The following is a 27,925-nucleotide window of genomic DNA, read 5'->3' on the forward strand; positions in this document are numbered from 1 at the left end:
ATCAATTGTTCAGCTATAAAAGTCCATAAAAACCAGAGTTCCAGAAAAAGCATTATGTTTTGCATACAGTAATGTGTTTGTAAGTGTTTTATAAGCCCCGTGCAACAAAAATGTGAGTATGAATAGCAACAATATGATATTTCAGTTACTCTCTGGGGCACTTAATAATATTAGCAATATGTTTCAATCAAACTCACACTACATTTATTAGGGAACTTTATGTGGTTTTCTTTTTCAATTTGAAGTTAATACATTGCTAAAAAAAACCCTCCAAGTAAATGTGTGGCATCAATCCTTGTATACCAGCTGATGTTTACAGCAGCACACCGTGGGACATTACATCCAGAATGACTTGAAAGCCAAACCGTGAATTTAGAGGGCTACATAAGTTCCCATTATCAATTTCCAGCAACCCGGATGATTCTATAGGATATGAACTAAAGCAACTGTACATCATAAGCATGACCCCAAATCCATTTGTCTTGTTAATTACCCCTCAACTACAATTCTCCAACTAGGCCCTGGGAGGTAAATAAACAAGTTTAAGTCAATTCATTTTTAATGGCACTCAGAATATTATTTCTCACCCAAATGGATATACATTTTACCCTTTTGCTAAAGGAAAAAACATTTAGTCTGCTTTTCCTTTATCAACAGATTATCAACCTAGAATTGATATAATCTTGAGGTATTCAGTAATCTAAGAATCAACACAACTGGAGTGTTTATTTTAAATCAAGCTTTTTGAACAGTTCCAGATTTGGTTATACTATGGATACGTCATTCCTTTTGTACAAGACAGATGTAACCAATGACGAAGATACTCTATGCAGATGCCCTTGGATCCCTTTTGTCTTTCTTTGACTCTATTGGAATAAATCCCTAGAAGGAAGTATTGAACATTAAATGAATACGTCAAGCCTAGCCTTTGTTCATAGAATTTCTCATTATAAAATAGTTCTCATTGTCCTAGCCTCCCTTCTACTTGTTTGAAAATGTTTACTCTACTCAAAGTATGACATATTCAATTCAACAGCAGTAGGAAAATCAGTTAATTTATTCCACGTAGGTTAGACCGTGGCATCCCAACTACTGATCTTTCAAGGAAAGACAGGGGCTGTTAAGAGGGTAGGAGACAGAAAGACATAGAGTTTAGAGGTATTATGATTCTGAATATGTCATGATGGACAATGTATCCTCCCTCTCATCCAGAAAGCCAATTCTATTTTCCATTTTTTTCCTCCTGACTATGGTAGTATCATCAAACTTAACTAGAAATGCCGTTATAGAAGCAAAGTTTTAAATACTCCAGATATAATGGGGAAAATGTAGCTTTAACAGTTTATAGAGGCAATCAAGTAACTTGATATTTTATTTGTTATAAAGACAGGTAAACTATTTCGTGGGTTTGCCCATGAAGTAGGGTCATTATATAGCTCATGTTACTCTATAGTTAGAATTATTTGCCTAACTGATATCTATGATCCCTTCCTTCTTCCTAACAGAAATCCAATTTTGTTTAGGTATCTAACTTTTCTTACGCAGCCCTTGTGATGCAAGAGAATACGAATTCAGCTCCATCTCCATGAGAGGGCCTGAATGGTCTGAAGATAACCTCATTTTTATTGGTTTTTTTAAAAAAGAGAAGTACATGACCTAACAAGTAAATTTTGAAGAAAGTATTTCTGGGACTTTTGAAAGGGTCATCCCTGAATTTTGAGAGACCAATCCAAGGTAAGTTGCTTATTTCTCCCTCACTTCCACTGGAAATTAACAACTAGATACATGAGTTTTTGTAACTGCTGCAACCATTTCACTATTGGAGTAGAGATGAAGCTCTAAAGGAAAAAGGTAAAGCCAAGAGAATTGCAGAGAAATAGAGTTAAGGCAACTCAACTCCAAAGAGTGTCATTTCTCTGAACTACTATTTGTGTGAGCTAATAAATTTCCATATTTTTAAAGTCAATTTGAATGTGTCTGTTAGTTTCCTAGAGCTTTGGTTACAAATTTCACCCAACTTGGTGAATTAAAATGCAGAAATGTATTCTCTCACAGTTCTGGAGCCTGGAAGTCTGAAATCAAGGTATCAGCAAGGCTGGATCCTTCTGGGGGCTCTGAAGGAGTATCTTTTCCATGCCTATCTCCTAGCTTCCGGTGGCTTCTGGCAATTCTTGGCATTCACTGGCATGTAGACACATTGCTTCAATCTCTAACTCAGTCTTCTCATGGCTTTTCTTTGTGTACCCCCATGTGTCAACTCTCCCTCTCCTTTCTGTTATAAGCACAATTGTCGTTGGCCCACCTTAAATCCAGAATGATCTCCCCTCAAGAGCCTTAAGTCTGCAAAGACATTCTTTCCAAATAAGGTCACATTCACAGGAACCAAGGGTTAGGACTTGGACATATCATTTTGGAGGGACACAATTCAGTACAATACAGTTGATTTTTTATTTTTCACAGACACAACCACTGTTATTGATACAGACTCCAGTTAACTCGAATAAGTAATTGTTTTATTCTGCAGCATAATTCTAGGATCCTAGTCTTATAAGATGATTGAATTTTATAATTTAAACTTTTAAAGGACTTTGGAGGTCATCTCATCTATGTTTCCCTTACAATTGAAATCTTTTTTAGGGAGTTCCTAAGCAATGGCTGTCTGATACCATTTTTAATTATTCCTAAAGGTGTATATTCTTTATGACATCTATATCATTTCTAGAAAATTTTGACCATTCAAAATTTTCTCTGACTACAAACTTATCTTGCTTTTGAAGATCCCAAATTGTGTAGCCTATGTACCTTAAAGAGAACTTCAGATCCATATTGGAGCCTGAAAAAAGTATATAACATCAACAGTAATCTCTAAACAAGTGAGCTAGATTAACAGATGGAAGAGAAAAATGTCAGCTTCAGGTAAATAGTGGAATTTCTGCATGGTTTACTCTATGTGAGTTTACTATTAAGACTTGATAAATATAATATTTGCTACTACTATACATCAGAGTGGGGGGTAAAAATGAAGTTTATGGACGTGAATAAAATGGAAATGCTCATTTCCTCTGGCACACAATGAAATGAGGAAAACATACAGAATGTACAGAAATAAGACAGGTAGGATAAATGTCATGGATTTGAAATTATGTTTGTGATCTTATGATGTTGTACATGTTTGTTCAATTAACACCCAATTGTATTGATTCATGTTTTCTTCCATTTCCCTTCAAAACTATTGAAAAACTATTTGTAATGCTCTTAAAAGAGGTAAAATCAGATTTTTCAGAAACAATAATATAAAGTTAAGCTTCTGAAAGCATCATCTTTTAAAGTAGTATTGGATCAGCCAGATGCACAAATTAGGAGTTTTAATGTGAACTATGAGAACTGACTCTCAGGATAGAACACCCATATTCCTATGACTCTGGAGATACAGACATGAACAAAACTCTTGTCAAACAATGGTCAACTTGCATGTCCAGCCAAGTGTTATAACCAAGGTTGAAACCATCTTGAGGATGAGAAGTATGAATAAAAGAAATATCAACAAATATGTAAAATAAAATTTGATATAGTGAATCCTTCATAAAGGATTTGGATTCAATTCCTGCTTTCACCTTTTCCAAGTCAATTATTCAATTACTAAGTTGATTATTTTTCCATTATAAAATAAAAGTCAAGACTCATTTTGAAAAACACTACACTCTCCACTACACACACAACTATTAGAATGGCCAAAGCCCAAACACAGAAACACCAAATGTGGAGCAACAGACACTCACTGCTGGTGGGAATGCAAACTGGTACAGTCACTTTGGAAGACAATTTGGCAGTTTCTTATAAAAGTAAATATGCACTTACTATATTCATATAGTGGTTACCAGCAATCAGTCTCCTTGGTATTTACCCAAATGAGCTGAAAAAATATGTCTACACAAAAATCTACCCACAGACATGTATAGCAGCTTTATTCATAATTGTCAAAACTTGGAAACAACCAAGATGTTCTTCAGTAGGTGAATGGATAAATAAACTGTGGTACATCCAAACAATGGAGTACTATTCAGCACTACAAAAGAAATGAGATGTTGAGCCATGCAAAGACATGAGGAAACGTAAACGTATATTGCTAAGTGAAAGGAGCCAATCTGAAAAGGCTATATACTGTATGATTCAACTGTATGACATTCTGGAAAAAGCAAAACCACAGAGATGGTGAAAAGATCAGTGGTTGCCAGGGATTAAGGTGGAGGGAGGGATGAATGGATGAAGCACAGAGGATTTTTAGGGCAGTGAAAATACTGTGTATGATGAATACATGCTGTCATACATTTGCCAAAACCCATAGAATGCACAACAAACACCAAGAGTAAACCCTAATATAAACTACGAAATTTGGGTGGTCATGTTGTGTCAAGATAGGTTCATCAATTGTAACAAGTGTACCACTCTGGTTTAGCATATCGACAGTAGTTGAGGCTGTGTGTGTGTTGTGGGTGGCCAGGGAATATATGAAAACTCTCTGTGCTTTCCACTCAAATTTTTTGTGAACCTAAAACTGCTCTAAGAGTAAAGTTTATTAAAAAGAAAACACTGGAATCTATAAATAAAATTTAAAAACAATTTCATAGATAGTTCTCAAAAAGCATTTATAAAAACATTTTGCTGTATTTCTTTCCAGTCTATTTTTTGTTCATATCTCATTTTCTTGTTTAATTGATACTATATAATACCATTATTAAATAATATTAAATATTATTAAATGACAATACTATTCAATCATTAATTCTACAAATATTCATCAGGTACCTATTATGGCCCAGATGCTTTTATAGGCAATTAGAGTACAATTATAAACTTGGAGGAGAAATTCTTTGTTTTTATGAAAGTTGAGTCCTGATAGAAAGAAAAGATAATACCCCAAAAGACAAATTTATAAATAATATATTTTCATTTGCCGATCTGTACTGGAAAAAAATAGTGGTAATTGAGTGTAAGGGTTAACACAAAGTAAAAGAGGCATAATTCTCCCTGTTGAAAATAACGGAAGAGATATTCCCCAACTCCCTTTCTTTACTTTAGAAAACTGATAATTTACTTTAGAAAACTGGTAATTGTAAGTTCTTTTCTTCTCTTTGAAATATATCCAAATCTTTTAAAATGCTGAATAAGCCTCTTGACAACTTTAAGACCCAGGTATGTCTTTCTCAAAGACCCCAGAGCTATCTCTTTGAAATGTAATCACCAAAAAAGATAGTGTCCCTATTTCCTGGTTTCTGTAGAAGGGTACTAACTTCAGTGGGCACCATGCTTCAAGTTGCAAAACTACCTCCTGTCATAAAGATATGAGAGGTTTATTTTTCCTTTGGATAAAGCCGATTAACTAACACAGATGGTTATCCCAATTGCCAAGTGAATTTACGATGAACTGTGTGTGACAAATGGTGCTGTCAAGTCCTCTTACCTGAGAACTAGTTGTTGCTTACCTTGACAACATGGATGTACTGGGTTGTATCTGCTTGGCTATACAAAAGGAAGAGCTTTCTGTCTGTAAAATCTCTTAGGGGATTTCCTGTGATGCACATCAGATTCTGTTTTATGGACCATACAATAATACAATTGTGTTCTTTCTCTTCTACCTTTGTGGAGAGGTTTTTCTGGATTGGAAGGATATATTGTTTTTAATTACATTTCCCTAAAATGGGATAGAAAATTATGTAGTAGGATGTTTGTGGGGATATGAATTTAAAGAGAATGGTCAACAAAATTCTCTTTAGAGAAATGATGTTTGAGTAGAGATCTGAATGTTAAGAAGGAACAAGTCCTATAAAACGTCTATAGAAACGAGTCCAAGCAGTGAGAATAACAAGTATAACAGCTCTGATGCAGAGATGAGCCTGGCCTGTTTTAATAACAGAAAATAGGCCAGTGAATGTAACCCTTAGAGAATGACACAAAAAGTGATGACAGATAAGGTCAGAAAGATAAATTGTGGCCAGGTCATGTAGGGCTTGCAGTCATTAAAAAAAGTTAAAATAGTCTAAGTGAAATTGTGTGTTATAATCTGGCTGATGTGCTTAAAAATATTATGCTATGTCTGTTCTGTATGGTCTGTGAAGGGGAAAGAACTGTGGCAAAAAGCCATTTAAGACTCTGCTTTAACTGTCCAGGCAAAAAATAGGATTGAAATAACAGTGGTGGATGTTTTGAGAGATGGTTGAATTCAGAATAAATTTTGGAGGTAGATACACCTGAGGACTAAGAAAAACAGAGAAATCAAGAATAATTCCTAGGTCTTTGGTCTCTGTGATTGGATGAATGATGGTGCATTAAGAGCTGGTGTAGACTGAGGAAGACTAATTTTAAGGAGGTAAGAATTCTATTCCAGTCATGTGGTACTTGAGACATCCATTATGTATTCAAATAGAGACAGCAAGCTAGCAGCTAGAGAGATGAGTCTGGAGCTCAGAAATACATTTGGGGAAATCACTAGTTTAGACTATATTTTAAACATTGGGTCTGAATGTCATCCAGCATAGAGCAGAGCTAGCGAAAAAAAGTTGGCAAGTTGGATGCACACTGTGTCCTGAGGCACACGAACATTTAGAGGGATGAAAAAGAGGCAGAAGCCAGGAAAGAAGGAAGAAGAGTCATTGGTAGAGCAGGAAGTAAAACAAGATTGTGATGTTTCCCACATCAAATAGATAATTTTTGTTTAAAAGGAAATGGTCCGTGGTATCAGAGACTGTTACGAGTTCAAATGTGATAAGGACAAATATTTGACTTTTTTATTTGGAAAGCTAATTATTGGTGACTTTGATGAGATCAATTTCAATGGAATGATGGGGAAGAAAATTTGAGTTGAGTGGAATAAGGAAGTGAGGAAAAGGGACTGTGAATATAAGCTGCTCTTTGGTGGGAAACATGACTACAAAAGAGAAGAGTTTTTTGCTATTTTGTTTTTTAATAGGGATAATTGCAGGATGATAAAATTATGTAGTAGAGACAGAAATTACCTAGTAGAGAGTACAAAAAAAGCAGAAGAAGATAACACAGCAAAATCCTTGAGTAGTCTAAAGCAGAGAGAATTCAGTACACAACAGGAAGCTTTGGTTCTAGCCACAATAAAGGCTATTTCACCATTATAACAGGAAGGGGTATATTGGTATAGTTTTAAGTAAATGTATTAATTCATGTAATTCACATGATTTCTCTTTTCTCAATGAAATGTAAATACGTAGCTCAAGTTTAAAGAAAAAAGAGGCAGGTATAAAATAGTTGTCTCAGGGTAAGAATGTGTTTATTTCTAGGAACTGTAGTAGGATTTCTGGGTAATGCAAATAAACTTAAATTTACAACAGATTTTACATCTTGATTTTCAATTGCTGCTTTATCACTGGCAAGTTTCTCACTTTAACAGAAAATTCACAGTTTAACTTTATTTTTTCTTTTTGCTGAGGAAGATTCGCCCTGAGCTAACATCTGTTGCCGATCTTCCTCCATTTTGTATGTGGGTCACCACCACAGCATGGCTGCTGACGAGTGGTGTAAGTCTCCCCACTGGAACTGAATCCAGGTTGCCAAAGCAGAGTGCAGTGAACTTAACCACTAGGCCACAGGGTCAGCCCCACACAGTTTAATTTTTAAACAATGCAAAATTTTCAATGACAGTTGTTCTGATGCTTACCAATGATTTGTTGAATTTGGAAATATTTTCCCACTTATTTTACTATTATAAGTAGCCATAGTTTATAAATATTATTGGGTATGATTTTTTTTTTCCTGTGTGTCATATTATTATACCCTTATGTTGAGTTTCTCACAGTGATACTAATTGGATCCAAGCATGTGAACATTATACGACCATTGATATATCTTGTCAAATTGAGTTCTAGATGGTTTATATTGTAAAAATTAATAAACAGAAACCTCATGAAATTGGAGACGGGAGGGCAAAGTGGGGAGCTCTCATGCACTACATCCATAGCCCAGTGCAACAGGAAGACGAAAGACTTCCTCTTTTTGACTGGCAAGAAGCTCAGCCAATGAGAGACTGTCACAACTCAGCCAATGAAAAGCTACTACACCTGGAACTCTGTTTACAATAGCCCTCCCAACATCTTTCTCCTCTCTCTAAAAGAGTTTCTTCTCCTTGGCTGCTGCGGAACTTGCACGTGGCTTGCCAGGGTTGCAGACCCTGAATTGCAATTCTTTGCTGATCCCCAATAAATTCATTTTTGCTGGAGAAATAACTGGCTTTCTATTTGTTTAAGGTCAAAAATATCAATTTGCCCTGCCCCTATAAATGTATGAGATTGTTCATTTAACTTCATCCTTGCCAGATTTGTTTAGAAGTGTATTGTTTGACAATTTGTTAAATGACAAGTAGTGTTTTAGTTTGTATTTTCCCAGGATCAGATTTGAGGCCAGGGGTTCCGTGCAAGTAGTTTATTTGGGAAGCGATCACAGGAAGCATCGCTAGTGGAATAGAGATGTGAGACAAGAAGGGAAGGAAGCCAATAAAGGGTGCCATGTAAAGTCAGTTGCCTCTGGGGGTCCACTGGGCAAGGCCACTGGGAAGACTCTGGAGCCAGTGAAATGGGGTGCTTCAAGGCTATCCCACCTAAGTGGAGAGGCAATTGGTGCATTTATACACAAACTCCTGAGAACCATTCGTTGAGGCTACTCCTGGTGCCTAAAATCAATTGGAACGTGTGATAGGCAAAGTGGTCAGGAGAGCAGGCTTCAGCAGCATGAAAGAGTCACCAGGCAAACGGAAACAGATAGTAGCAGCTGGAAATTGGCTGCCGTGAGTGTAGGCGCTGACAGCATTGGCCACACATAGTATCTTGTTTTTATTGCTTTTTGATGTCACAGCAACAATGACTGAAAAAACACCAAGATCAGCAGGGTTTGTTTAGCAATAGCTATGTATCAGGTACTCTGTCCACCACTGAACATCCAGTACTCTCCTCTTCATTTTGTCTCCGATTTCCAGACCTCGGCTATTTTGTTGTTGACAATATAGACAATATTTTGAGAGATTTTTATTTTTAATTTCTGTAACCATATTACTACTTAAAAAAAAAAACCTCACCACCATCCTTGATAACTTATTCTTTTATTCATTTCATTTTGCTTTCTTGAGTTGTATTTTTTAATTAATTTTTCAGTATTCTGAAAAAAAATTTTTTTTTTTCTGGTGAGGAAGATTGGCCCTAAGCTAACATCTGTGCCAATCTTCCTCTACGTTTTTTGTGTGTGGGATGCCACCACAACATGGCTTGATGAGTGGTGTATAGGTCTGTGCCTGAGATCTGAACTTGCAAACCCTGAGCCGCTCAAGCAAAGCTCGTGAACTTAATCACTACACCACTGGGCCGGCCCATGAAGATTTTTTTTAACATGCTTGGGTGAAATATTCATGAAGCATACTTGTGTGAAATATTTTCTGAGACTTCATGTGTGAAAAATTATTTTTATTCTTTTACAACAAGATTAATAACTTCATTGGATATAGAGGTCTTGGTGCATAGTAGGCCCACTCAAATTCTCTCCTGACTTTTGTTTTTGGGTTTTATAAAAAAAATGAAGTAAAGCCAAAATGATTTTGTATGTTTCTAGGAAACTTTCTTTTCCTCCTTTGGAAAATTTCAGTATTTTCTTTCTTTGTCATTGAAATATAAAAATATTCCTTATTTCAGCCTATATTTGTCCTAAAACATTTTTATTAGTCTTTATTTAAACTTTCTTTTCCTCTTTTTTTTTAAAGTAAGGTATTTTTTTCTTCTGTGAAGGCTTCTGGTCTGTTTTTCTATTTTCTCTTTTGGTCAGATCTAATATGCATAGTCAGAATCCTGACACCAGTTTCTCCAAAGTATTGTCTTTTAAAATAATTTTCAACCACATATAACTTTTCCCCAGTGTTCTAGGATTTTTCTTTCAAATGTTTCTCATTGTTGTAGGATTATATCTCAAGTTTCTCCTCTAAAACGCAAATTTTAGACTTGCTAACCCTACTCAATCAGTCTGCTCTATGCCTGTTTCCCCAACTACCACTGCTCTCAAATCTTCTGCTTTACAATCTAAGTGCACACCTCTCGTTAGCAAACCTGCACTCAGAATTATATGCGCAAAGGAATTTGGTAAAATCTAATACCAGGCTGTTCTCCCCACAGATAACAGTTTTTTACTTTGGTAATTTGTTGTTCCTTTGATGTTGTTCAAAAAGACATTGGCCCAAGATAAGGTGTCTATCTACCTATCATCTGTCTATCTATCTATCTACCTACCTACCTATCTATATCTATCTATCTCTATATACTTTTATATATATATATATATATTTAAAGGCTTTATTTCTTTAAAGCAGTTTGAGGTGTATGTTTTAATTCTGTATCTTCAGCTTCTCTAGCAGCTATATTTTAAAATTTTAAGCTTGAAATATACTGAGAGGAACTCTCAAAATAATTGATCCCAATACTCTTCAATCATGTGAACATTGTACCTTCGGCTTTTTTAGGTTTCAACAGGGTCTTAAGATAACCACACATCCCTCCTCACCCTGCCCCCCCTTTAGATATGTAAAGAGAGAAAAATGGCACAGACAATAGCAATAAACTTAGCATGAAAAATAACAATATGCTCTTCATAGCGTATGAGTCATCTTGGAAACGGAGGATTCTTAACACGAACACAACTCAGAGAGACTGCTTTATGCCAGTTCCTATTTACTTAGAAAAAGGGCAAACGCCATTTTATAAAACTTTTAAATCACATTGAAATTATTATATGAATTGTCTCTCTCAATTACATGTGGAAGTTCCCTCAATAACCATGTTTAATATCCAAACCTATCTCAAAATAGATCAATAATTTAATTGAGAAACTAGAAATAAAAGTACATTTTACCTTAAGAACTTTATAAAAATATACACTTTTAGAGAGATAAAATTACTTCACTTCATAAAGCAAATTCTTGTCCAGAAATGAGAAGTGTGGGGATGGGAGGAGGACAGGAGGCTGCAATGTGTTTGAACACATATAGTCATGTGCCACATGACAACATTTCAGTCAATGACAGACCACATATATGATGGTGGTCCCAGAAGGTTAGTACCATACAGCCTAAGTGTATAGTAGGCTATATCATCTATGTTTGTGTAAGTACACCCTATGATTTTCATACAACGAAATTGCCTAACAACACACTTCTCAGAACATATCCCTGTCGTTAAGTGACGCAAGACTGTATATGCAAAAGGAAGTAAGATTTGGAAGCTATGACTTACCTAGTTAAATCAAGTAAGATGTGATAACGTTGGACCTAATTAATGAGGAATCCAGCCAATAGAACCAACACTCCGTGTCTCTCAGCAAAGAATGTGTTCTTCGCTACAGTCACTGGTAACCAGGAATTCCTGCTAGAAATGGGATAGAGAAATCCAAACAAAGTAAAATCTACGTGAATGAGAATAATGCTCAATGATCAGGACTGGAGCAAAGGCCGAGGCTGCCATATCATCAAGAGTCTTGATGGGGCATCTCAGATGCTGGTCTGTGTGTCATCACAGTGCCAATGGATGTGTCACTAAACCCTTCTTCATGTCAGTCCAGACTTGTGCTAGAGGCAGAGTTGATACAAAAACTCTATGGTTGAGGAGTGGCTGAAAAACAAGTAAGTCATAGATGTTGTTTTCAAAAGTTGATGGAATACACATTGTCTCTGAAAAAAATCCTTATAAATAGCTGATTAAATTATATTGAGAAAAGAAGAACTGTCGAGGGTGTCAGAAGACTCGCCTTCACGAATAGGTAAAACGAGTGACTTTCTACACTGGACAATTTCGAGGGCCACAAAACCCTCAACAAACCTTCATGTTATCCCCCAAGCTTTCATTCGTATATTTATTCGACTCAAATTTATGATAATATTATGATAATTTTTTTTTCTGTCAAACTGCAGATCCCTAGAGTGGAGATGGTGAAGACAGAGTATTGCAGAGGTTAAGAAAAAGGAGGGAGATTTGAAACTCTTGTCAGTCATACAGTCATAGAAGTGGTTTTTGTTTTTGTTTTATTTTGTTTTGTTTTTTAGTTTGTTTTCTGTCTTTATTTAGCAGAGTGCTTGGAAATACCGCAGATTCTCAAAGAATATTTATAGAACTTTTACTTAGGGTAAATATGAAAATCAGAAATAAGGAAAAGTAAGAGAGTACCAAATGAGTGTACCTATTCCTTAGCTGGGTTGACTGTAACTGAGTTAGGGCTACACATCAAAGTAAGGAGGCTGAATGCTAAATGCGAGACCTGCTTTCTTTGCGATATGATTGGGACCAGAAAACATTAAGAATTAGGCCCCTTTGAAATATTGTATATGGCCCTCTTATTCTCCTACTGCCTCCAGGAATATTCTCCTTGTGTATGAGACACACACACCCCATCCTTTTGCCCTTCAAACTGGACTAGTTCCTTAGATTTTCTCTGCATGAGTAAAACAAGAATCAAGCTAAACACAAACATTTTTTCTATCAATAAATTAAGGTATTCAGACTAAATTGAAAAAAGAAATTTCATTCCATTCATTCCCCAGCTCTTTGTGCTCTGAGAAATGCAATTGGTATCATCAGTAAATGAGTCATGTTCGGAGAGGCCAGACATTCAGCATCTAGTACCGGAAGCCTTCCTGCGTCCTGCTCTGATAATGAAATCCTCTAGAAAAGCTGTGATGTATTCTGTCTATGAAATGTTTTTCCCTATTTCATAAAATTCAGGATATGATTCAAGGAAGCCAGAAGAGTACAGTTTGGGATAATCTTAATGTTGTAAAGCCTGTAATGACTGATTAGGAATTATGAGCTTTGTGGATGTAACATTTCAAATATCCTTCAAAATTCTTCCTATAGATTAAACTTGGTATGCTATGTCCTATATGAAAGAATAAAAATAAAAGATATATATGATTTTCTAACTAATTTCTAAAAGATAGAAATGAACAGGTGAAAAACTAGTGTTACAATGAAGGAAAATCATACTGGCAAATACTGACATCAGAAAATGTGATGTGAGCACAAACAAATCATCTGTCCTAGACAGCACCACCCTTCACTAGAGCAAGAGCCTCTGCCTCTGCCCCTGCCCCATGCTGTGCACAGTGCTTCTCACTCTAATGTGCACACTTGGACAGCTGGTTAACATTCAGATTCTGACTCAGTAGGTCTGGAGTGGGCCTGAGTTTCCACATTTCTGGTAGGTGAAGGTTTCCCAACCTCAGCACTAGGTGAAGGTTTCCCAACCTCAGCACTATTAACATTTTAGACCAAGTAATTCTTTGTTTTGGGGGCCTACCCTGTGCAGTGTAGGATATGAGGCAGCATCCATGGCCTTTACCCACTAGATGCCAGTGGTACTCCCCTGATCAGCCCGGATATTCAAAAAGGCTTCCAGATATTGCCAAGTGTTCCCTAGAGGACAAAATCACTCCGAGTTGGGAACCATTGTCGTAGGGGATGCTAACGCTGCTGGTCTTGAGGAGTGAGGTTTTTAGATGGCTCTGCTTGAGTTCTCTACTAATTCTGCATCTCTACACAGGGTGAGGCGAATGTGGGGCCAAGAGAAGGGCATTCGGAGCCTATGCTCCTCTTCTTGACCAAGCTCTAGGTAACTAGGACCTGGGAATTTCCTGCTAAAATGATCTAGGCCTGCTTCTAAGATTTATGAGGCTTCTTCACTGGATCTGATTTCCCAAGGATGACCGTGTTACCGATGTGTATAGCCCCAGGATTTCAGGAGGGGTGAACAAAGGGAGACACTTTGGGAAGGTGTGGACTGAGCTTGGACATGAGCGCGGGGACGTCCACATGCCTGCCGTCCTATCACAGGGCAGGAAGAAGCGAAAAGGAGAAGAAAATGGTCTGGAGGAGTTGCAGATGGAGGTTGAGAATGGATCCCCCTCATACTACCATGTTTGGTGCCAGAATCTCTGAACATTCTAAGTTCAAGCTTGGCTTTCTAGTTCATTATGAGGGTATGCTTATCAAAATGGGAGGATAAAACATACTCATTTAGTGAATTGTTTTACTTGATTTATAACTTTTAAATGTGTCGTACATGAGCCTTCATTTATCCTCTTGCCTTGGACCCCACAAATACTAGGGTTGGCCTAGTTTCAGGGTTGGTGGAGAATTCTGAATGTTCAACACCAAGACGAGGTGCTGATTAGAGGGAAACAGAGAGCGCCTTACTATAGGAGAAAGTTAGGTTGCTTAACATGGGAGATATATTGGGCATCACTAAACAGCATAAAACTAAAGTTTAACTTGGAACACATACTTCTTTGTGAGTCTGTTTGACTCAAAGACCATTTCCTTCGTAAAATGCCAGGCATTGGCAAATTTTTTCATAAAGTGTCAGTAAATATTTTAGCCAAATGGCCCTGTTGCAACTACTGAACTCTGTTGTAGCTTGAAAACAGCCACAGATAATACATAAACAAATTGGGGTGACTGTCTTCTAATCAAATTTTCTTTACAAAAACTAACTATACTTTGCTAATCCCTGTGCTGCATTCCCCCTCAAGACAAAAGGACTTTCAAATAACATATTAGTGGGGCACAATATTAAGTGTTGGCAGACAACTTCTCAACACATGTTAAAATCAAACCACACTCTGTGTGAAGATACAGATAAAAATACCAAAGGAGTTTTTTTGTAATGTATTTTATCTTCTTTTTGACCACCTGGCCTCCGAATTTTGAGTGTAATAGTTTTTGTCCTTCATTTAGAAGTGCTTAGTTATCAGTAATGATATGTGGAGGTGTTCTGTAACATGGAACTTATGAAGATATACATACAAACATAACCAAACAAATAAATACCCAAAACTGATTGAAAGCGTATTCTCAAACTAAAATCGTATATAATGAACATACAGTTATCTTAAATATAATAGGAATGAAGTAAACATCAATAAATGAATGAATTGAACATCAGTGTTCAATTCTTCTTTATCTGGAATCGGTGCAAATCTTTAAAGCGATGTCACTAGGGAACTTAGATTTCCTTTGGTCTTGTCTGAATTATGTTTTCATTTGTTTTGTCAATACAGGTCTACATATTGCACTCTTCTTAGCTCCCCTCAGTCTGTGCTGGAATACCACTTTCTAATATTGGATTATTCATTACTTCTTGAAGAGAGTTTTCAATCCTTGTTCACATGTTCTTTTTAAGGTTTGTTCAAGAATGAACTCTTTATCAACAATGTTTTTAAAGATGTTAGGTCCCTTCATTATGTTCTGCTAAATCGTATCATCAATAACTTAATTACTAGGTAAGTAGTATCTCCCTGTGTTTACTTAGTACATTTGATCTCTCTTTATCTCAATGCTACATGCTCTGTGGGGTTAATTTTCTGCTTTTTGGTGCCCAACTTATGATTGTTCTATGGCTGAGCAGAAAGGAGGTGGGTACTATGATTTCTTCTGTTGGAGAGGAGTAACTTCTTAATTGCAATATGAGATGAAAACTCACTCCCTTATTTGGAAGAAATATGGAAGGAATCCCACTTCTTTTTTTTTTTCACTTTTTTTAGTGTGTTTATTTATTTTAATTTTACTGAGGTCACATTGGCTTACAACATTATATAAATTTCAGGTATATATCATTATATTTTGACTTTTGTATAGACTGCGTCGTGTTCACCATCAAAAGTCTAGTTTCCATCCGTCACCATACACATGTGCCCCTTTACCCCTTTCATTCTCCCCCCCGGCCCCCTTCCTCTCTGGTAACCACCAATCTGATACGGAATCCCACTTCTGATATGAAATTATTATATATCTTTCCTGGCAGCTGTAACTCTCCAGCAGGTGGACCACCAAGGCTATTAAATAGTAACATAATTAGAATCACACCTTTTCTTCATTCTATAACCACCTCTAGTCTCTTAACAATTCTTGTACAAAGAGCTGAAGATATTGATTTGTTCATAGTAGGACATTTGTCTAAGAGAGTGTCTTTTTTGAAAAAACAGACTTTTATTTTTTAGAGTATTTTTAGGTTCCCAGCAAAATGGAGAGGAAAGGACATATACCCTCTACCTGCACACATGCATAACCTCTCCCATTATCAATATCACCCACCGGAGTGAGACATTTGTTACAATTGACGAAGAGAGTGTCTTTTTACCTTAAGACATCCATACAAAACCACACAACCATGACCTATCCAGAAAGACAAAAAAAAAAAATGAATTAAAAATTGAAAATGAGGACTGTATTCCATTCTCTATCTTTCATTTGCAATATGCATCAGGTTCTGTTGTGGGGAGAGAGGGAGACTGATAAAATATTTGCAAAGCAGTGAAAATGTTTTCAGGCTGAAATATTCAAAAATGTATTTGCAAGGCCAAGAAGAAATATATTATACAGAGTGCACCGAGAAAAGTGCTCCCAAGATAGAAAACCAAGGTTCTTTGCTCATTTCTACCTAAAACCACTTTAAGGTCGTCATTCTTCTTTTTCTGTAGCTAATACATTTCCAAACTCTGCAATTATCACACATGAGTAAAGCAGTGGAAATGTGCTATGCTTTCTACAGCACTTCTCAGCCTAGCCTTGATAATAATAATGGTGATGGACAGGAGTTTTATTTCTGGAAGCACAGTCACCATGTAAAACCAAATTATCAGATTTCACATTTTGTTGGCTGTAATAGTTATAAATCATTCCTCTCTAGAATACTGGAAGTTGTGGCTTTTAGCAAAGAAATATATCAAATGTAGTTTAATATTGTTTTTTTTTTTCCTTTGGAAAAGCATTTCAACCAGGAGGACCCCAAAGTTTAGTAAATCTACATGTAATTCTTATGCAGCATACAGTTACACTTTCCCCTTTATTTTATTGAGAAATGTTTGTGACAGTTCATTTAATTTATTCTCCCAAACCTGACTTGCTTTTTATAGGAGTGTATGATGAGGGAATGTGGTCTCAGATTTATTGGGAATGTCAGAATGTGTGTACTGAAAAGGAGAGAATGATCCACTGAGTGAATGCAACACTCCACATCTCCCTTGTGAGGCTCCTTCCCAGAAGTGTCTTATATATGAGTTACCATACTTTGCCTTGTGTGGCCCCATCAATTCAGCCATAATTGATTGAACTAGGTTTAAGAGCCTGGACAAAAAAGAATCCACCAATAGGCTGTACAGATGTCTTATTAGATTTTGTCTTCAGATATGGAGGAATATTAAATCTAATGATATATAGGTGTCATGAGGAAATGGAAGGTATGAATAAGCATAAGACAAATACAATAAACTCTATATTAACTACCTGCTATAGAACTTTCCACATGATGTTCATAAGCAAGAAAAATGATTTCCATCATAACACAAATATGGGAAATGCTGAGTTAAATAACTTGAATGGGTTTCTTTATTACAAGGTTTCTCAGAATGTTTAAAATGCAAATATGAATTGTGAATCTCTATGGAAAGTAATACCCAAAATTTTGGCTGTAGATCTTAGGCTATTTTTTAAATGTTTTTAACATGTCATAGAACACTAGATTCACATGAATACGGTTTAGAAAATACTGAAATTGTTGAAGAATGTGAGAGAGTGAGAGATTTTAAAAACAATGTCAGAGTCACTGAGTCTCTCACATCGGTGGAGCTGGCTAAAATAGAAAGCAACGGACACAGTTTGCAGGCAGATAACAAGTTACTTTATCACTATTGCCCTTCTTAAAAGATATTTAATGCTCCTGAATTGTGCTTCACTTTTATAAAGAATTGCACTGAAATTTTGGAACTCTCATTATTCTATTATTCTTATGAAAACAGTCACCAATTGAGTATATTAGATCAATTTATAGAGCAACTTGTCTAGTTCAAAGTTTCAACTGAGAATAGACTCCTTTTGCTGTAATTGAGTAGACATTTGAATGGCGACTGTTAATGAATGCACAAGGCATAGATAAAAAAATTACAAACTTGATTGTTGCCTTCTATCTTTTCTTGAATCATTGGTAAAGAAATAGGAGGCCACTGAGGGTTGGAGCTTTCCTACTTAAGTAGAGTAAGAAGGTGGAGAATAGTCAAGCCATGTTCTACCAGTATTTGTGGCCAATAAACCAGGGTCTTCCATTAGGCTTAGCTGAATGGCAGAGAATACTCTTTGTCTAATCATTATCATTTTCTCCTTCTTCCTTCTAAAAGAGCCCCCATCACCACCACCACTACCGCCATCACACAAAAGTATTGGAGGTGACAATGAGCCCAGTTAAAAAGTCCTATGTCTCAATTTTCTTTGTACACGTGTGTGGGCAATACGATATTAACACAAGTAGAACGGTGGAGATTTTTAGAAAGCCCTTTTCACCCTTCCACTTTCTCTTCTGCCTGTTACCTAGAATGTGAGTGTGATCGCTTAAATGTCAGCAGCCATATTGAGATCAGGAGAAAAAGGCCAAGACTACTGTACAAACTACGAAGGTAACATGTTTAAGCAGCTGTTGAAACAAAGCCAGAATCCACCCACCGCTGGATATCTGATTGAACAAAGAGAGTGAGCTCTTATGTGAAGATTACTCTCTTCATATAGTCATTTACTCTTAGTTAAGTGTTTTGGGGGCTTTGTTTATAACTGCCTAACCCAGTTACTAATTTGTACAAGAGAGGATAGATGGTCTCATTAGGTACAACAGGAAAGCAAAGACAGGGGATCTGATGTGTTACCCAGACTGCTCCAAAGTTACAGCCATAAGGCATTCATGTTTCTGACTATTACTAAGTTTAATCTTGCCTCCTAATATGAGTGTCCAGGCATTTAGGGATTATTGGGTTACTTAGGCACAAGAAACATATTTTAAATCTATAGCTGAAGTCAGTCCATCATACCCTCAATTCAATCACAGCCTTTTCAGTTGGGTCCCAACTACTGCAATAAAGTCAATTTCCATCAGCTTGCTTTATATTTAAGGCTTGCAGAATTCCACTAATTGAAGATATAACTTTATAATGAACGAGTTCCTTTCATTAAATGAACTTCGTTCATTTCATAAAATGAACTTCCTTTTACGAAGTAGCATCAGCTTTCAGGATCCAGGTACTAAAAAACAAGTTGTCCCAGAAACCCATGTCGATACTGGGAAGATCCTGAGTGTGTAAAGTTCCATGCAACTTCCAGAGCATAGCTAACACAGAGCAGAAATCAATATTTTCCTTACATCACTTTTGGAGGATTGTTGAAATGAAAACAAATGATGTTCTGGTTTTATTTTCATTTTCTCTCGTGAGATGACTTGAGTTAGATTTTTACCAATATTTGGAGAAGAAACTACTGTACAGAGGCATGTTATTTACACTTGTAAATTATAAACAAATAAATAAATATAAATAATTTATATATATACATAAATTATATCCACTAGCAATGCAAGCAATCCAACATGCCTTTGTGCAGAATATATAGAAGGGAGAAAATAAGTCTTCTTAGAACAAACAAGGGCAGAATATTTAAGGAGATTTGGATATAGCACAGAAGAGGAGAGATTGCATGGACATATTATAACTCTTAGTTCTATAGGATATGTCTATAGGATATAACTAGCTATCTTCTGATATAAGTATTGATATACTGATATGTATTTGCAATCAATATGTTGCAAAAACTTGAGTTTTGGAAACTTATGAAAGCAATCATGAAAGCTATTTATTTTTGTCACCCATTGTCACTTTAAAATTTATTCAGAGGGGGAAATTTCCCCTCTGCCATTGGATGAAAACACTGGCAGATCCCCATGTCTTTTTTTTTTTTTTTTTTGTGAGAAACATCAGCCCTGAGCTAACATCCATGCTAATTCTCTTCCTTTTGCTGAGGAAGACCAGCTCTGAGCGAACATCTATTGCGAACCCTCCTCCTTTTTTTTCCCCAAAGCCCCAGTAGATAGTTGTATGTCATAGTTGCACGTCCTTCTAGTTGCTGTACATGGGACGTGGCCTCAGCGTGGCGGGAGAAGTGGTGCGTTGGTGCGCGCCTGGGATCCGATCCCCGGCCACCAGTAGCGGAGCACGTGCACTCAACCGCTAAGCCACGGGACGGCCCTCCCCATGTCTTTTATTGTGACTTATAAATAATAGAAAGCAAAGGGTCAATTTAACTAACAAATCTTAGTCTTCATTATGAAAATTAGAGTACATTATTCATCATTTCGATTTTTATTCAACAGTAAGACCGTTGAGCCAGACTTCCCAACGAGGGCCTTAGCGTACTAATCTCATTTGCTCCAGAGCCTCCTCGTTCTCCCTGCAGAGAGGCAGACCCAGGCAGCACTTCTTCCTTGTCTGACTTTTCTTTGCATTCTTTTGGCTTTGTGGTTAATTAAGGTAGGAACACTTTTACGTGGGAATGTTCTTGGTTTCTCTGGAGGATGCCATGTGGGTCCCTCTGATTTTGACTCTCAAACTGACTCTACTTCAACAGACTGCTCCTGTGCTCACCTTAGACTCTGGCTTCTGGTACCTTACTCCTCGTGGACTATCTCTTTTAACAGCCCCCATATTTTCTAGCAGAAGCCCTGTTAGACAAGTTCCCTCTAAAATGGCGTCATGCAATATGCCTACCACTAGTTCTATGTTTGGCCCTCCAGGTTCGTGTCACTGAACACACTACTGGAGGAGAGTGCAATTAGTTCTTCCTGAATAATCCTTCACTTTGTGGAACCTGCTGCCTCAGGGCAATAGCCATCCTTCACCTTTAGAATCTTCAGACATTATGCCTGTTGAAATAGAATATGTAAAAACAGGAAATGTGTAACAATGTTAACCGTTGGCTAACTGATTTTGGTCTTGGTCTGGGTTGCATGGAAGCTTTAATTCTGTTCCTTTATATGTTCCAAATTTTCTACATGAACACTTACAAAGATTCTCCTTAATCAAACTATAGCCAGGCTCCTCTGAGGCCTTAACTTTGCCCTATAAAGACTTGAACAAACACTAACATAGTTTCTAAGAGCCCAAGGCCACATCCCTAGGATGATCCTAGCCCCTCTTAAGGTGCCTGCCTGAGCAAACTCAAGGCTGCCAAATAATTTACTGTTTGTTCCAGCCAACACTTGAAGATAGGGTTCCTGTCTCCCAGCCTCTGTGGGAGGATAGGGGCATAACTTTGATAAGCGCCAGTTAGCAAACCTAGATATTTTTCATATGAACCAACCACCCCTTCTCACTTTGTAACTTTTCACTTCCTTGGCTCTACTGAACCCCCACTCGTCCTCCTCTCCATTCCCTCATTTGCGCTTTAACATGTCCAGCTATCTCTGCACAAAGTGAAGTTCAATTTAGTTCACGCTGGACACCCTTTTCCCTATTGCTGCAGTATATCACTGATTAAAATCTGTCCTTACTCCTTTAGCTGGTATCTGGCTTTGTTTATCTTTGCCAGCACACATTACATTTAAAACAATAATTTAAAAAAAATACAAATATAATGCACTCAAAGTTTTAACTGGCTAATGCTAGTTCATTTATAAGAGATTCCAAAGAAAACTCTAAAGAGTGAAAGGAAATCAACAAAGAGCTTAGACAAGAAGGAAAAATCTAAGTTTGAGGAAGGATTTTAGGCCCACTGCATGCTCAAAAGACCAGAGATGAGAAAGAAGACAAATCACTCTCAAATAGCTAGAAGGTTATATAGAAAAAAAAGAAGCCGTACTTCTAACTTACTTACATAGGTACCACCTTCATACCCTAGCACATTATCTGGCATGAGATGCAGGCTTAATAACTACATTTCTAATGAATAAGTGAATCACAGAGAAGAATTATTATTTATTTGGTTCAATATGAGAAAGAAAGAAAAGGAAATCAGTGCTTTCTTTACCAAAACATAACAAATATTTTCTTATACATGTGAATGTCTGCTTATAGCAGGGCCAATGACTATATTTTCTGTATGTTAAAAACACACACATGTACATGTGCAAAAGAAATTCTATAGGCTGAGATATTAAAGAAATATTCCCCCTATTGAAAATGCTCAGATCAAGAACGTCCTAACCAAGAGTACAAACTTCCTAATACATATGGTAGGAAAAAAATGGATAGATAAAATAGAATGTATTGTCATGTATAAAGCTTATTTTATTTATATAAATGGATAAAATAAATATTTAAATATTTAAAATATTGAATATGAAAAATTCATAAAATATTTTATTAAAAAATCGATGAATATGTAATCGTCAATCTTTTTATATATTATATATACATGTATTATTAAATTATAAAAGTATATATGCATAAAGAAAAAATAAGTTATATATTTATATATAAATTAAATACATATGTATTATGTCATATATATGATATTTGAAATATACAGAAAAATACATAAAAGATCAAGATATACATACACAAATATATAAGCTTTATATACAGTTATACATACACATATATATGTATTATCCACATATACTCATAAAAATGATATAAATGGGGCTGGCCTGATGGCATAGTGGTTAAGTTCACGTGCTGTGCTTCAGCGGCCCAGGGCTCACAGGTTCAGATCTCGAGCACAGACCTATGCATCACTCATCAAGCCATGTATTTTCTTATACATGGGTATTTTCTTATACAAGAAAATACATGGCTGGCATCCTATATGCAAAATGGAGGAAGATGGGCACTGATGTTAGCTCAGGGTCAATCTTCCACACCAAAAAAAAAAAAAAATAAATGATTTAAGGTAAGGTAAAATAATTTCAGTGATAAATAAGGAAGACAATAAACTGTATAAATTGTTTAAGGAGTAGAAAATACACAGGTCTGGGGCCAGCCCCGTGGCTTAGCGGTTAAGTGCGCACGCTCCTCTACTGGTGGCCTGGGTTTGATCCCGGGTGCTCACCGACGCACTGCTTCTTCAGCCATGCTGAGGCGGCGTCCCACATACAGCAACTAGCAGGATGTGCAACTACGACATACAACTATCTACTAGGGCTTTGGGGAGAAAAAGGGAAAAAAGGGAGGAGGATTGGCAATAGATGTTAGCTCAGGGCCGGTCTTCCTCACCGAAAAAAAAAGAGAAAATATAAAGGGCTTACATCTTTCAAGGGGAATTGTTCAGAATGTTAGTAGAATACTATAAAGCTCAAGGATAACCTATGAAGACGTATGTCAAATAGAAGAGTAGGATGGGGAACCATGAGCAGTCACATGCTGCGTCGTTCCTGTATACTGTGTAGATGCCGTCGACCAGCTTTGGCAGCCACTGATTTGAGCTGCTTCCTGAGAGCTGGTGGTATTGTTCGGGTCCAGCCAAGCCATGGAAGAGTGAAAAGCCGTCTAGCTCTTTTGGTGCCATAAACTCTTATCTCTGGCTTCTCAGGCAACATGTTCTAACCAATTGAGGTTAATCTCAAGGACAACATGCTCCATCAATCAAGACATTTAATTTACAGGTAAACAGGAAACAATGGAAGAAAATCATAGGAGGATGAATTCATCAGCTATCCCACTTGTTGTCCCTGGAATACTGTTGTTTTGTTTTATTTTCTCTGTCAAGGTAGTTCCCTTTAATTTGTGTATCACTCCCAAAGCCTATGTTTTAGGTGGATTGAGATTCAATTCTGAGACACCCCCGAGAGTATGCTTGTATAATATAACTCCCCACCAATTTTTTATACACATTTACAGTGCATATTGAGAGGTTGCGGAAGTATATGGGGCTTTTGTTTTTCAGTTCCAACTTATAGAAAGGCTATTTAGGGGATAATGATAGCTCTGTATGTCAAAGATGACCTACAGTGACGCAGTACTAAATTCTTCTTAAAACCAAAATTACTCTAGATCTTCCCATTGGAGACAGAAGATGTACTGGTGGAGGTCATTCTCTTTAAATAGGTGTTAAAATCATTTTCCTTGTTTCAGACTACCTCTGAGAAATTATCTTTGTACTTTTAAATGGTTCCAAATCAGTTTTCTGATCATCCTCACAATAGTCTGTGAGTGTAGGGCTGGTATAACCCTCATTTAACGCATGTGGGAAATAAAGGCCAGAGATTTTAAGGTGACTTTTTCATGGTCTAATAGCAGAGCTGTGACAATAAACCAGATATCCTTACTCCAAGTCCTACAGTATTTTCATTCTATCCAAAGGCATCAATGTTATACAGCGGAGCATCACTCTCTCTTTACTGCTATTTGTTAGATAATTAAATTTGTTAAATGCCAGGTCTTTGTTGGAAACAGTCTGGAGAATATGTCTCCTATAACGACAAAACAGAATAAAGCTATCTCTTCTCCAAGAAAACATGGAACACAAATTTGAGATCCAAAATTTAGTATAGCTAATTCCATAAAGCTCAAATCCTTTTTATAATTTTATTTATTTATTTTCCCCCCTAAAGCCCCAGTAGATAGTTGTATGTCATAGCTGCACATCCTTCTAGTTGCTGTAAGTGGGACGCGGCCTCAGCATGGCCAGAGAAGCAGTGCGTCGGTGCACGCGCGGGATCCGAACCCCGGGCCGCCAGCAGCAGAGCACATGCACGTAACCGCTAAGCCACAGGGCCGGCCCTCAAATCCTTTTTAAAGAGTTTACTTGAAATCCACACCCAACTAAGAAATCTAGGTTCAAGTAACCTAGTGAAATAAAAAAATACTTTAAAGATCACTGTAAAACTTTCATTCACAGAAGCTTGGAACATTTTTTGCAGTTTTTCCCTTCTGTCCTTTTAGTTATAGGATCTCCTGAAAATTCCTTTCCTGGGTGTGAAATTTAATTAAGCTGTATACTAACGCTGCTTTTATCAATAAAAATAATTCAGAGATCTGATTCTGTCCCACATTCTCACTTTGTGCCTGACTCAAGTATTCTTTTAGTTTTGAAGAGCAGAAAAGCTAATACAAATATAAAACTTGTCTCATTAATCTTAATTTTCCAACAAAAGTTTTCAAAATTAAAGGAGAACTGGATTTCTTTAATATACCATTTGGTATAGTAAAATTATCTTTGCCTCCATGTAATATCTATCTTTCTTCCTGAAAGCATATATATATACGTGTGATGTGTGTGTGTGTGTGTGTGTGTGTGTATATATATTTTATATGTAGCTAATAAAATATAATCGGAACAATTGTGTGGGGGAAACTCAATCTATGTGATCTTAGAGTGCCTGGGTTTTGTCAATTGATTCGAACAAAAGAGTCATTTTAAAAGCACTAGTCACTTTTGAATGGAACCCTGCAGTGAATTCTTTGGTGATATGAATAATCCCTCCTGTAAAGCAAAGGCTCATTCCCTAATTCACATGTGTAATCAGTTTTCATTAACTGAGCCACAGCTATATAGGCATGACCTTATCTTTCTAACAGTTGTCACATAAATAAATAAGTGCTTCTTTGCATTAAGTTTAATTCTCTCTCTTCTGGTCCAAGTGCAGAGGTGTGCCTCTGCCAAAGAGTAGGTGCACACAACGTGTCAGACGGGTAAACTTCTGGGAAATAACTGTGTCAGACAGAACAGCCTGGCATGAGGCTCTCAGCAAAGAGCCCCTTTTTGAAAATCTAGATTTACCAAGCTGCAAATGCAACTGGATTTCAATTATTGGCTGCAGCTTTTAGAGAGGCATTGTTTTGTTGTGAGCTTTTCCTTTTTCCATTTATATCCAGGAAAAGATCACTGTCAGTGTCATCAGCATGAAACATGAATGACAGTGATGTATGAATACTGAGATGGGCACAGCAAAGACAGCCACAGTGGGGGTTCTGAGGAAGGGGCAGAGTTTCGGAGGTGAGATGAAGCTAAAAGTGACAGGTTTTGGCAAAAGATAGATGGATGGAATAAAAAAGAGAGAGAGAGAGAGACCTTAGGGTCTACAATTTAAGAAAAGATCACAATGCATAGAGAATAGCCTTAGAGGAAGAATGAATAGCTCTGCCTTGACGTTACAAATCAATAAATGCATATATGTCATTTGCCCCAGGACTTTATATAGGCTTGAAAAAATAATAACCACCACCAAACAATGATATCTGGTAGCTTGAGGAAAACACTCCTTGTCTTAAAAATTAAAGAGTATATTTTCCTCTATTGTGTTTTGAATGTTCTACAGAAATAGAAGTCTTGATCCTTTAAGAAGTTCAGTCTTTGTAGACTTATATGGAACAAATAGGAAGCCGATAGTTCCTAGTAAGAGAATCAATCCTATTATGAAATGGAAATACTGGCTTCAAAGAGCATGGAACTGGACAGGTATAGACATGTAGAAAATCATGAAATGACTTCATTCTGGCTGGGAAAAGCTTATCACAGAGAAATTGGAAATCTTGATCTTTCTTTCTCTTTCTCTCACTCCTCCTGTCTCTTTTCCCTTGAATATGAAGCTACATAGAGCAAAATGTCAGTCTTTTATGTCAAAAAGACAGACTAAGATTGGATAGGTAGATGTTCAGAGTTAAGCACAGACTAGTGCAATGAAAAGATCACATTGTGTAGCTGGAAGATACATCAAAGATTATTAAGTCCACTACTGTAGTTTCAAGATGAGGAAACTATGGCCCAGGAAACAGAAGTGAGACACTGTCTCTTACCAGTGGTGAGTGGTCGAAGCATATACGACTTAAGCATGTGTCATTTTAGAAGGCTAAGTGTATTTTAAAATTTATAATCTTTAGATAAATATTTCTTACCTCATGTGACAGTGTACTTCTCTGGTCTTTCTAGCCAACCTGTTGGCCCAGACTGCTGAAATAGGCTGAAATGCATAATCTGAGCCAGCAAACAGAAGTCTGGGTCCATTGAAAGAGTAAAATGTATCCAAGCATTGTGGAAAAGTTGATGTCCAGCAATTCCAACAGATAGGTGGTAGACCTAGAATGAGAATCAGCTTCTGTGTAGTCAGACATAAAAGAAAAAGAAAGGACTAGAGTCTAAACAAGAAGACCAAACACATAACTTCAAGAGGTCATATAGGTAGGTCCAAACCATAGACCCGCCGGGATATGATCATTGCTTTCAGGATAGATGGATGATGTGATGGTAACTTCTATCTTTGTGTGAAGGATTCTCCTCAGCATGAATTGATAAATACTAGAAAGAAAATATTGCTCTCCAGGACATGACAGTTCTTCATAATTGGTGATAATGGGTACGTGACAGACTAAAGAATGTGTGCAAGTGTGCAAACACCCTCACATTGTTAGAATTCATTTGACTCTAAAAAAAGTGATATTGTCTGAAGATCCTAGTTTCTCCAAGTGAAAGTGTGTGCAAGTATGCAAATTGGAAACACTTTGACAGAATTAAATTGTTTTACATAAGAAAAGGGATTGGGAAAGGAGAGATCCTGGAAACTGGGGAAGGCTGTAGCAAAGTTTCATAGAGACACAGGATAGAGAGAGTTTGAGGACAGGAGTGGGAGATCCTTTAAAATAGAAAAAGAAAAAAGGTGGGAGAAAGAGAAAGCAGACGAATGTTTTCCAGAACTTTGATTCATTTTTGTGCTGTGGGTTGTAACATTATTCTTGCTTCTACATTCTCGAGGAAACACTTACTCAAAAATCCTTTGAGGACGGACTTATGTTGATTATTCGGATATGAGGAGATGCTAAGCCGAATTTCCAGGTAAGGAAAAACATGAAACCTGAACCACCCAGGGTGTAGAGACAAACGTGGGTTATTGTCAGAGGAGGAGACTCTGAGAAGAGACGTAATAATCACTACTTTCATTAACTTATTTATACCTGTAAATTTTACCCCAAATATGAATTAGGCATTTTCTTTGTCTTGTGATTTCAAATAAATTTTACTTACTTTACATTAGAAAGCATGTATATGAAAATATGTGCTCAAGTTTTATACCTTATCTATTGGGAAACCAGCAGTGTAGAATATGAAACCATATAACTCAGGGAAAATTAATTGAACAA

Source organism: Diceros bicornis, chromosome 31, assembly GCF_020826845.1.
Source record: "Diceros bicornis minor isolate mBicDic1 chromosome 31, mDicBic1.mat.cur, whole genome shotgun sequence".
NCBI lineage: Eukaryota > Metazoa > Chordata > Mammalia > Perissodactyla > Rhinocerotidae > Diceros > Diceros bicornis.